Genomic DNA, 12,829 nt, shown 5'->3' on the forward strand with positions numbered 1-12,829 from the left:
TCAGCTATTATATGAACAATCCATGATGTTGGATAAGTTAGACTTCGATCTCATTATCAGGGAAAGGCATTTATGGTAGCCTTTCCACTGGTGCTCAAATTGTTAGTTGGGGTCACTGTAGGACGTCTGGACATTTCTCCAGGTTCAGTTTTCTCTTTGAAACTATAATGGCTCCTGCTCTCTCTCTCTCTCTCTCCCTGTCTCTCTCGTTTCTCTTATCTATTGACCTTTGACTCAGTCTTTCTAGTCCCTTTCCCATCTGTGAGGATCCTCATATGAATCTCTTAGAATCCTCCTTGTATACTAGTTCCTTTGGCAGTGTGAATTATAGGCTGATGATCATTTGCTCTATGTCTAAAATCCATGTACGAGCGAGTACATACCATGTTCCTCTTTTGATTAATAGGTTACCTCATTCAGGATGATTTTTTTCAATTTCCATCCACTTGCCTGGGAATTTCATGATTCCATGTTTTTTTTCCTCAGAGTAGGATTTCATTGTGTAAATGTGCCACATCGTCTTTATCCATTCTTCAGTTGAGGGGCATCTAGGTTGCTTCCAGATTTTTGCAATTACAAATAAGGCTGCTATGAACATCGTGGAACAGATGTCTTTGTTGTATGGATGTGTATCATTTGTATATATGCCTAAGAGTTGGATTGTCGGATCCTGTGGTAGACTGATTCCTATTTTCCTGAGGAACTGCCTGTTTGAGAGTTCTCCATTCATTTCTGTATCACATTTTTAATAGGGTTATTTGGTGTTTTGTTGACTAGTTTCTTGAGTTCTTTGTATATTTTGGAGATCAGCCCTCTGTCAGATGTCTTTGTATCTTTTCTGCACCTATACATGCAGGATCAGGACACATGTATCACCACGGCTCTGACCAGTACAAACCAGCTAACATGTCCCTTGGAGTTCTTTCCTTTGGCATCTCCAGATGTAGCTCACTTCATGCAGTATTTTTTACTACTCTTCATATTAGGTATGCAATTTAAGGTAAGCTATGTGAGTTGGAATTCTCATTGAGAAACTAGACTTTGTGTTTTATATTGTACCTCAGTGAGTATCACCTCCAAAATGGTTGAATTGAATAGCGGATATAGCAGTAACCACTTGATGCTAGGCTGTGAGGAATGAGTTTTCCGATGGAATGTGTTTAGTTAAGTGCTTAGTCCAAAGTAATTTCTGGTCCACTCCAGTAATTCAGACAGGCCCCAATAAAGACACCAAGTGACCTGAAATACAAGTATCACATGAGGATAAACTGAGCAGTGACAATATATGCTTGAGGTTGGCCACATTTGTTTGAAGGTCACCTTGTACCTAAGGAAAATAAGCTCCTTTTCAAGAAGAGGCATTTTTCTTGTTGATCAGAATGCCATCTTCATTATTCACAAAGACTTTCTTCTAAAAACCTCAAGTCATGGATAAACAACTATATCCTCAAAACATCTTCCTGTAACTTTTGCATTCAGAACTTATATATGCAGTTACCTCAGGCTTCAGGACCCCAAGTACACTATATAGACCTCACCCTCAAATTGGTAGGTGCTACTTTCTCTGTCCAAATGGGAATCATATAGATGTAACACAAAATGGTAGAACCTAGGCTCTAAAGCTAAAGATATTTCAGTCAGCTTTGCAAAGTAATTACTGTCTGGACAAGAACAGCAATTTAATCTCTTTCAGGCCCAGTTGATTCAGCTTTAATACCTACAAAGCTTCTAGTTTGGTTTCTCAAAGAAAAGTACTTAATAGAGAATAGTAAATTCCCCTTGCTTTATAGATAATCAGCTCTCTGTCCACCTCCTTACCTCTCCATGCCGATGTTGAGTTAGCTATTCAAAATGATCAGGGTTCAGAACCAAGTTCTGCCCTTCTCTTTGGCCTCTTTCTCACAACCCAGTATAACAATGTCACCATACTGACATAACCACCTTGGACCATCTTCCACCTTATTTTCTGACTCCCTAGAATTTCCAGAAGACTTGACCTCCTGGACGTGCCATAAATGAAAGCTTCTAAATTTCCACATACTATAACTTGTTAAAACTCACATATTACTCACTAAGATGACTTTGATGTTTTTCTTGTTTCATTCTATTAACCTATGCACATGAAGGATGATCCACTACAAACAGAAAATGGATTATGTCATACCTCTGCCAGTCTACTCACAGAGCCCCAAACTACTGAAAGCAAAGGAAACATTATATTGTCCTATCAAGGTACCATGACATGAATTTGCAAAGCCTCTAGTTCTCTCCTGGGCTCATTCAAATCCATTCTGAGATCTGTCCTCTTCCTATCTATACATAGCAGGTTGTATCTGATGTTTCTGATGCTCAGAAGTACTGAAGCCTAGTCTTCTCTAGGCACACCTACTTGCTCACTAGTTCTGCCTAGTTCTTCAACTTTTTGTTATGCACCAGATATTCTGTATGAACCCTTATTACCCAATTGTCTGCATGTTTATTACCCATTCACATGGGAATCTCTTCTTCCTTTCTGTCATTTTCTCTACAGTACTAATCACCATCTAAAACATTACATGTTTGACTTATTAAATTATTACTTGAGTCTGTACCTACATATAAATTCCCTCCTTATATTCCCACAACGTTTGAAGCTGTCAAAAAGCTCTTTGGTAATTAGAATATTTTTGAATGGGATGTTCAATGTTTTATCCATCATCTGTTTGCTACTTAGTTTTACATTGCAAATGTTTGACATATATAAATTTAAAGAAGGAAAGATTTACTTTGTTTCATTTTCAAAAGTTTCAGTTTGTAGTCACTTAGTGCCCTTTCTATGAGTTTACAATGAGACAGAAAATCATGGCATAGAGGAAAAAGCAAGGTAGAACTTACTTCCTGGTGGCCAAGTAGAGAGAGCCAAGTAGGTCCTGGGGTAGCGTGAATATTTCCAAGCCATGTTCCCAGTAACTGAATTCCCCAGCAAAACCTCACCTTCTCTAATTTCCAGCATCTCCTCAAAAAGTATTATCAGCTGGGGTGGATTTCAAGACACAAGCCTGTGGAAGACTATGTACACATATGTAAATGTAGTGTCTGATTCTGTTGCTAAGCATTAATGCTTTATAAAACCCTCCAGCAAAGGCCTTGGTGAGGTGCCGCCTGCTGTATCTACAGGGTTAAGGTCTTCTGCTTAGGAGATTCAGAACTCTACTTACTGCTCTGTTGTTGGAGGACTCATGTTCCAGTGTATTTGCCGAGATTCATTTCTCTGAAGGAAATTCCAAACTCCTGATGTGGGGATGGGATATATTCTTTGCAGGGTAATATGGGAATTACCACGGCATAGGTTTGTCAGTGAAATGAGTAAAAGGGGGGGGGGGCGAGGGTAAGCCTGAAGATCATGTCTGAGGCAATATTCATGGAATACTCCAATGTCCTCTTTATTCACTTAATTCAGTAGAAGCGTAACCCAGGGATGGCATCTGGCAAGAGGAAACAGGAATCTCTTCAACTTCCTCATGGACAACTGATGACTGGCTTTCTACATAGACAGAGAAAAAGACATGGAAGCCCTAAGTTTTCTCTTCCAAAAGAGAAGATGTAGGCTAACGAGGCACACAAACATTCCTTCAAGACTCTTTACTTGACTTCTCTTCTTCCCACCACAACAGATGACAACTCTCATTGTCTCTTTAATACTCACTGATTTATTTCCTGAGCCTGGCACCCAGTAGGGATGCAGTAATGATTGCAGAATAAATGCACAATTAAACAATGAACATGAGCATAAAAGCAGAGATGAAATCATACTTACTTAAAGACAAACTGTCTCCAGATATGTTCAAAGTGGCTTTGAAAGGAGGAGAAAACAAAAGTTACAGTATCATTTGAGAAGAGCAGCAGACAGGAGCCAAGTTCAGAGTTTGCTTTTGAGCAAAAATCTGTACCCATGAAAGCTTATTCAAGAAGTACAAAGATGGATTCTGACAAGCTAAGAAATAAAAGAAGGAGAGACACACACGTTTTCTGTTTTCTTAGTTCTGTCAAATGATCTCTTCCTTATTGTCATTACTGACTCACATAAATATGATTTCATCTTGATAAAGGAGCATCCCAGAGATTACTATTTGATCCTCATGCTTTCTAAGTATTTTGTTCAATTAGTAGAGAACTATCAAGCCCCCACAATGACCAAGGAATGAATAGGGTAGAGAAGGAATTTACTCTCTATTATGAGAGGAAAGAGAAACCAATAGGTATATCCCAAGATTAATGAGTATACTGTGGTCTAAGCTCCTGGAATGCGATTTCTCCCTCCAAACAACAAAGAGTAGAGGCAGAGAGATTTTCAACAGGAAAGACCAAGTATTACTCAAATAAGAATAGAACTAAAAATTAAATTAAAAGTAGGAGCCTTACTACCAAATTTCTCTCCCAATGTATTTGGACAGAATGTGGAAGAAATTGAAAAAGCAGAGATCAAGAAGACCTCTAGGAAAGTGATATTAAAATAGTCTACAGTCTGTGTTAATGTGATATTTCTCTCATGTATACACCCTCAAATGCACATATCAGGCTCATGACTTGACCTTAGATAGTTTCATATACTGTGAAGTAATGACCGCTGGCTCAAATAACATTTAAGAAGAGGGTCTTGTGAAATGGCTCAGTGGGTAAGAGTATTTGGTCCAAAACGAAGATGATTAATAATCCTCAGCACCCACTTAAAAAGCCAGGCATAAATGCATATACTTCAGCATTGAGAAGCAGAGAGACAGATGTGGTGAGCTCTGGCCACATATCCTAAAAAAGGCAGTTTTCATATTCAAAAAAGATCCATTTTCAAGACAATAAAGGAGAATATTGTAGAAATCAATTGATGTCCTGTTGTGAACTCCATGTGTGTATGAACAGGTGTGTCTATCTGTACACTTGTGTTCATGTACCTCACACATTTACAGATATAATAAAAACCTAACCAGACTAGAAGAGAAAGCTACAAATCCAGCTTTACATACATGCTTAAAATATTAATGCATAGTACTACTGACAGCAAACCAAGAAAATGGTTCAAACTTTCCAAAACCCATAGTCTTTTTTACTACCTCCCAGATGTTCTCAGCAATAAAGGCATCATTTGTTACAAAAAAGAAGAAGACAAGGAGGGAGAGGAGGAAGAGGAGGAGTTGAAGGACGAAGAGGAAGCAGCAGCAGCTTCGTATGTGCATATCTCTACATATCTATATCAACATTTGGGAACTGGAATGGAAGGGATCAAGTGGGGATGAAAAAAAAGTGACAATGGAGAGATACAAAAGGATACAGTAAAATCAAAGACCATATGAAGGGCAGTATAGAAGCACAAAACAGAAGAAACATCCTAAAATACATGAAGCCAAAGAATGGCTATATATTCTCAACAAATGAAGCCTCCATTACCATGAATGTGTTACATCTAACTGTGCTGTTGGCCCCACGGGAAGCCACACACAACCCAAACTGTTGTCAAGATTATAGGTTGCTCTTCCCATCATGACAGCTGGACCCTACTGAACATTTACACATAGAGCTACTGCCACCATAGAGCCTTCACCCCAATGAGCTAATGACTTTGGTGCATGAAAGTACTGAAAATATTCTGCAAACTACCCAATGAGAAATATAGACATCAACCCGGCTACAAACCATTTGATCAATAATGGTGTCCTGCCTTCAAACAATGTAAGTACAATGGTGGTACAAAATTTGTGGGGGTAACTAATCTAAACTATATCTGATTTGACTTAAGGTCCTCCTCACAAGGTGGAACCCATATGTGGTACTGCCTGAGTAACCAGGAATCTGAGACTAGACAGCCCAGAGACTGCGGGTAAAAGCAAACACTACTGTTCTCCTGAAAGAACATGACAAAATGACTCCTGGGGACAATTCGTTCTACTCATTGATCAGTGCCTTTCTCAGCTATTATCAGAGAAATTTTTTCCTGAAGCATATGGGAACAAACCCAAATGTGCAGAGAGTGTGAGATCTTGTAACACTTAGCGCTGGATATGATATCAAATCCCAGGGCTCAGAGAACCCTGCAGAAAAAGAGGGGCACATAATGTCAAAGCCAGAGCAGAGGGAGGGAGAACACCAATGATACAAGGCCTCTAAATCAAGACAATGGACTCATATGTGAACCACAGAGACTATGGCAGCATGCACACAGCCTGCACAATGTCTGATTGATAGAGTCGAGCTGAAAAGTGAAATAGACACCTTCCCTATCCCATCCCATCACTAACCCAGCCACTACCAACAATTGATGAACACTTGTAACTGAAGGTTTGGTGTTCTCCAAGGGAATCCCACTAGAGAAACCACACTTAATGCCAAGCACTAGTTGACCAAGAGGAAACAAACTCAGTGGATGATACTTTTCTCATAACAGCCCTGTATCCAGGGCTGTTATTTGTTTGTTTTCTATTTTTATACTTTTTCTATTTGCTATGGTTTCCCTTTTGTATGAAATCCCTGAGTGTGTGACCAATTGAGTCTATGCACCTTTGTCACCTGAGCATTTTCTTGTGCTCTCTTCCTTATGTTTGATTTTATTGTCCTATTCAAATATGACAGTTTCTGTTCTATCTTGTTGTGCTATTTTTAATTTAATTATTATCCCTCAGAAGACTGTTTTCTTTCTAAGAGAGATGATAAGGTGGTAGATCTCGATGAAAGTGTAGATGGCAAGGAATTGGTAAGAGCACAAGGAGGGGAAACCACAACCAGAATATAGTATATGTGAAAAAATAAAAAAATCATAATAATTTATCAATACAAGGAAAAATTAAAATTTAAAAATATACATAGAAAAAGCATATCAACATTTGATCATCTGCACTCGTACAGCCATTTTGCAGATCAGTATGGCGGTTCCTCAAAAAATAGGTATTAGTTAACCACATGACCCAGAAATCCCTCTCTTAGGCATATAGCCAAATGATCCGCATCCATGCAACAAAGACATGTGCTCAACTAAATCATAGCAGCATTATTTGTAATAGCAAGAACCTGGAAGCAACCTAGATGCCCCTCAACTGAAGAATGGATAAAGAAGTTGTGGCACATCTACACAATGGAATACTACTCTGCAAAAAAAAAAAAAAAAAATGGAATCTTGAAACTTGTAGGCTAGTGGATGGTACTGAAAGAAACCATCCTGAATGAGTTAACCCAGTCACAAAAATAAGAACATGGTATGTACTTGCTCATATATGGATTTTAGACCTAGAGCATAGGATCAGCAGCCTATAATTCACACCAACAGAGTAACTAGGATACAAGGAGTATTCTAAGAGATTCATATAAAATCCTTTACATAAGGGGGAAGGGACGAGTCCCCCAGAGCACATGGGAAGTGGGGGGGCAGTGAATGGAGAGAGATGTAGGAGAAAGAGAAGGGGAGGAGAGGAAACATGTGCGACAAGGAAGATTGAGTAAAGGTAGGAATTGAAGACAGAAGAAAGAGAGAGAGAGACAGAGAGACCCACACAGAGAGAGATAGAGAAAAAAAACATAAAAGAGGGAGCCATTATTGGTTGAAGAGTAAACTGAAACTAAACAAAGGTCTAGGGATCTATAAGACTGACCCCCAACTAACAATTTGAGCAACCGTGGAAAGGCAACCATAAATGCTCTTCCCAGATAGTGAGATCAACAACTAACTTATCCACCATCATGGACCCATCATCTAGTACCTGTCAGAAACAGAAGCAAACACCCATAACTAAACACTGAGTTGTACTAGAATCCAGATGCAGAGGGAGAGGACAAGAACAGGTTGCAGAAACACATAGAACTGCTGACGTGAACAAGGAGGATCTAATGGGCTCCCAGACTGATAGATGGGAATCTAGCATGGGACTGACTGAGGCCCCCCTGAATATGGGTCTCAGCTAGAAGGATTGAGCAGTCTAAGGGACCTCAGTCAGTGGAACCAGGGTGTATTCCTAGTGCACAAATAGACCTTGTGGACACATCCCCCATGGATGGATACTGACTGAACCTAGAGACAGAAGAGAACTCCTAGTCCCTACTTCAAACGACTTGACAGATCTACAGGACCGCACCTGGATGGCATTGCACTACCTGTGGAATTGGGGTGGGGGAATGGGATGGGAGGTTGGTCAAGGTGCACATGAGGGGGCAGAGAGTGTAAGAGGGAGGAAAGGTAGGAGGAAGGGAGGGAGGGAAGGAGAGGGAACTGTGATCTACATTTAAAAATTATACATAATTATTTGCTAACTATGAAGTCTCCTAAACTTGGTTTTTCTATGAACATGCATTCGGTCTCTTCAGTTTCTAAAGTAAAGCAATATTTAGTTTTGCTTAACTACTTTGAAATTAGAACTGACTTTCATTTTTGTGATTTCTTATTGACACTATCATTAAGCTCATATCCAGACTATCGCTCAATGGCATGTGCTTGCCTGCCACATAGAAGGCTCTAAAGTCAATCCCAACATCAACATTAAAAGCAAACTAACACTGGCTGAGAAAATGGCTCAATGAGTTAAACTGCTTGACTTGCAAACCTAGTCATCTGAGTTCAACCCCTGCTATTGAAAGTGGAAGGAGAGAATTGACCTCAAAATTTTTCTGATGCTCGCATGCATACTATGGTATATACATGTATACAAAAACACACACACACACACACACACAACACACACACACACACACACACACACACAGAGATCATGGTCAGGAGTTCTGCTATGTCGGTTGCAAATGTGATGTCAGTGTCTAGGACAATTACTCTCTCTAGTTTGGCAGGAAGAGTCTGGTCAGAACCCACTTCATCAGTCCATAAAGCCCAGAGTAGAGTTTGTTGGGTATTCAGGACACTTCAGACTAGACAGGACAAAATATAAAGAAAAAAGTAGAGTGTTGTGCCCACCCTCGACCATCAAGGAATACGCAACTCAGGGGAGATCTTCTTCTAGCAGTTTAATCAGGATTCTTGAACAAGCTTCTTCTTCTAACACCAGGGAAATGCCATGTGCATCCTGCAGATAGGCTGCTTTTATATGGAAGCAAGCAAGCTGAACAGGCTTAGCCAAATAAGGACTTGGTTACCACAGAGAGAGCTCACCATCGGGAAGGTGGAAGGCGGAAGCCAGTGCCATCTTTAAGGCCTGGCACTTCGCAGCTCTCTACAGTAGAGAAGGAGGGAGGGAGGAGAAGGAAATACAGGGGGAAGAATATGGGTAAAGAGAGGGGGAGGGATAGGGGAAAGAGAGGAGAGACATGGTAAAATAAGAAAAAGGGGAAAACAGCCATGTGGATTCATTGCTTAAACATTAAAAACCATGCTGAGAAAGAAACATTATCCAATTTTACAAACTTTTTAAATAAATAAATGAATTTTCTTTAAATATTTATTCATATAACTTTGCCACATTAAGTTTTTTTCTGGGAATAAAAATGTATTTGAATCAATGCAGGCATAAAATCCTAGTTGTGATGTAATTATTAAATGTAAATTCTATGATGACTTTTGAAAAGACTTTATTATTATTAGGGAAATTATATAGGTCCAGGGAAGAAAATAAGTATATGAAAACAAAACAACCCCCCCAAAAAACAAAACAAAACAACAACAAGGTAGCACCTCATTTTTTTATAGGTAGAATCATTTCTTTTATTCACTACATTTAGGTGCCATTAAACATCACTACATGTTTTGGTGACTATATAACCTGGAGAAACTGCAGAACCCAGAAAAAATGGACAACAGTGTGGAAAGCAAGGGAGGGAAATAGCAAGGCATAACCACATAGAATTAAACCCTGGTCAGAGTAAAGCATAATACCTCACAGGTCATAGGGGCAAAATTGAAAGTTGGGTCAGGTGAATGGAGGGCATTAAAGGAGAACAGTAACCATCCAAACATCAACCCCACTTTACAGCAGGTATTATGTAAATCTGTGGTTGGGATTGCTAGAGGAGGAGCTGGCAAGATAGCTCAGAATAAAGTATTTCCTGTACCATCAGGAGGACCAGAGTTTGGACAATAATAAACAACACAAAAGGAAGGAAATAGACCCTATGCAAACACTCATCCCACAACATCCAACAGAAGCAGAGTACCTGGCAGAGGCACTTGCCACAGTGGATAAATGACAAAGGGTCTACATAATAATGAACACATTACCCTCATTGTAGTGGACAGAACAGTATTCCTATAGTGACTGTTAGTAATTCTAAGCACATGTGGCAGGAGCTTTAATTAGCAATAATCCAATTGAATCCAAGATTTCTATATATGGCACATATATAAGGGAGCAGAAATAATCGCAACTGACAAGTTCCTTCTCAAGTGGTTGATGGAGGTCACTATGAGTTAGAAACTCACCTTGCTGAAGCTATGACACTCTGGGTATTCATGGGAACTAAATGGCATTTCCTCAAAGCTCTCTAGCTGACTTGAGCATACTGAATATTCGGTAGCCCTGTAAAAATAACCTAGAAAACCTGAGTTAGTGTAGTGATATGAGTTTGAGGACACTCCTGATTTATCTTCAAAAGTCAAAAATCCCAAGCCAGGAAATGAAGGACAGTGGTGTGTCAGTCATAATGTCAAGTTTTTGGACTTTGACAGGTAATACACAGGCAGTTGAGGAGGCTGGTTTGGGCAGGAAAGGCTGTCCACTTCTCATTTGGAAATGCTGATTTTCAGTAGTCTCTAGGCTACTGCAGTAATGATAGCAGGGACAAATGTATTATCCTTCACTGAGCGTCAGAGATTGGGGGAGAGTTTGCTACCATATTAAACTCCATAGAAGCATTCCATCAGTTGTAGTTAGCCATAGTACCCAAAGCCTGAACTAATACCTTCCATGTTCCTTTTCCCTGCAGAACTTCTACATTTCTGGGTTCCTGTAAGGTCAGAGGAGAACTCTCTATCCATATAAACAGCTTAATGAACCAGCAAGCCAGGAATATGTGCACTATTGTGCATGTGAGTGTTTGACTGTGGAGAGTACAGTACAATGTCAGGTATCATCTTTAAGAATGTCTTCCATGCCTTTTGAGTCAATGTCTCTTTGGCTTGAAGCTCATCAATTGGGCTAGGCTAACTGACCAGTGAACCCCAAACCTCTGCCTTTATTACAAGAATACACAAGTATGCCTACACAACCATCTCTAGCATGGTTCCAGAGATCAAATCACATCCTCCTGCTTAAAAGCCAAATAATTCATAGGCAGAACAGTTCTCCCCAGCAAGGAAGACACTGATTTCTAAATACATTAATTATTTAAGTGTGTGTATATTTGTATACATTATAGTGTACATGTGGTAGTGGGAGGGTAACTTATGCAAATTTCTCATCTCATATTACAATGTAAATCTCAGGGATCAAACTAAGGTTTTTAGGACTAAGCAGCAAAGACTTTAAATGCTACAGCTATTTGATCGTCTCAGGAAACCATTTTTCTTCCTTCTCCTCTGCCTTCTTCCTTTTCTGCTTTGTAAGTTAATTACATTTAGGCATCACTAGCTTTTAAATGTTTAAATAACCCTGGGCCTTAATTTTCTCACCTGTAAAATAAAATCACTCCATTATAACAACAAAGTAACTGTATTTATAGTCTGTAAGCTTTCTCTCACTACTAAGGAAATATTTACTCGTGAAAAATAGTTTCCTTACCAATTTGAACCTATTTCTCTAAATGAAAAATCACACTGACACTGCAAGTGTGGATAAAAATATGTGGTCAGTTTTACAATAGAGTATTACTCGACTATTAAAAAGAAAAAAAAAATGACACCAGGAAATTTTCTTGCAATGGGATGAAACATAAAAAAAAAAAAAGAAAAAAAAAAAAAAAAGAAAATAAATCCTAAATAAGGCAGCCCAGACCCAGAAGACTAACATGTTATGTACCCACTCATACTGGATATTATTTTTTAAATAAAGGATAACCATGTACAATCCACAGACCAAGTGCAGTTAGATAAAGGGCAGGGATGGCACAAGGATATCCCTGGGAAGGTGAACTAGAATAGATTTTGTGGGTGGATTGGGAGCAGGTTGAGAGAGAGACTGATGGAAACAGTACAAGGGGCAGAACTGGAATAGGTGAGTGTTTGGGGATTAGGAGACAATGTTGAAACTTTCATGAGCATGAGCCTTGTGCACACTCCTTGTAATGGATTATATGGAGCCTGTACTGGCTATGTTCTGTAGTCAGACTAGGCTCCCAGTAGCAGGTCTGAGACACCAACCTAGTCAAAACAAAACAAAACACTAACAACAACAAGAACAACAAAAAAGAAAAACCCTGAATACCCATAACCTGTCTTGCCTGTAACATGCACTGGGGTAGTGGTGGGTGGTCCAGAGCTTGTAGGAGTATGGATGACTGTTCTCACTTCAGACCCGAGCCACTAGAGGGAGCTCTTCCCCAATCCTGCCTGAATGGCCAGATCCAGATGCTGGAAGGTGAAGAAGGAAATATGGACTAAAGGAGGTGGTTGGTGGGAGGGTGGGAGGGAGGGAGGGCAGGAGGAATAAGAGTGAAATTACTCCTAGTGATATTCTGCTATACACATAGATTGAGGCCTAGCCTAATCACCATCAGACAGGCTTCCTCCACCTGATGGGAGCAGAAATGACACCTACAGTAAATATGAGGCAGAGCTCAGGACCCCCGTCCCCTCAAGGAGAAGAGTGGAGAAAGGATTGTAGGAGCCAGAGGGATGAAGGACACCAAGAGAACACAGCATACAGAATGAACTATTAGGAATCACGGGGGCTCAGAACAGAGACTAAAGTAACCACAGAGCCTACAAGGGTCT

This window comes from Phodopus roborovskii, unplaced genomic scaffold (assembly GCF_943737965.1).
Source record: "Phodopus roborovskii unplaced genomic scaffold, PHOROB, whole genome shotgun sequence".
Classification (NCBI taxonomy): Eukaryota; Metazoa; Chordata; class Mammalia; order Rodentia; family Cricetidae; genus Phodopus; species Phodopus roborovskii.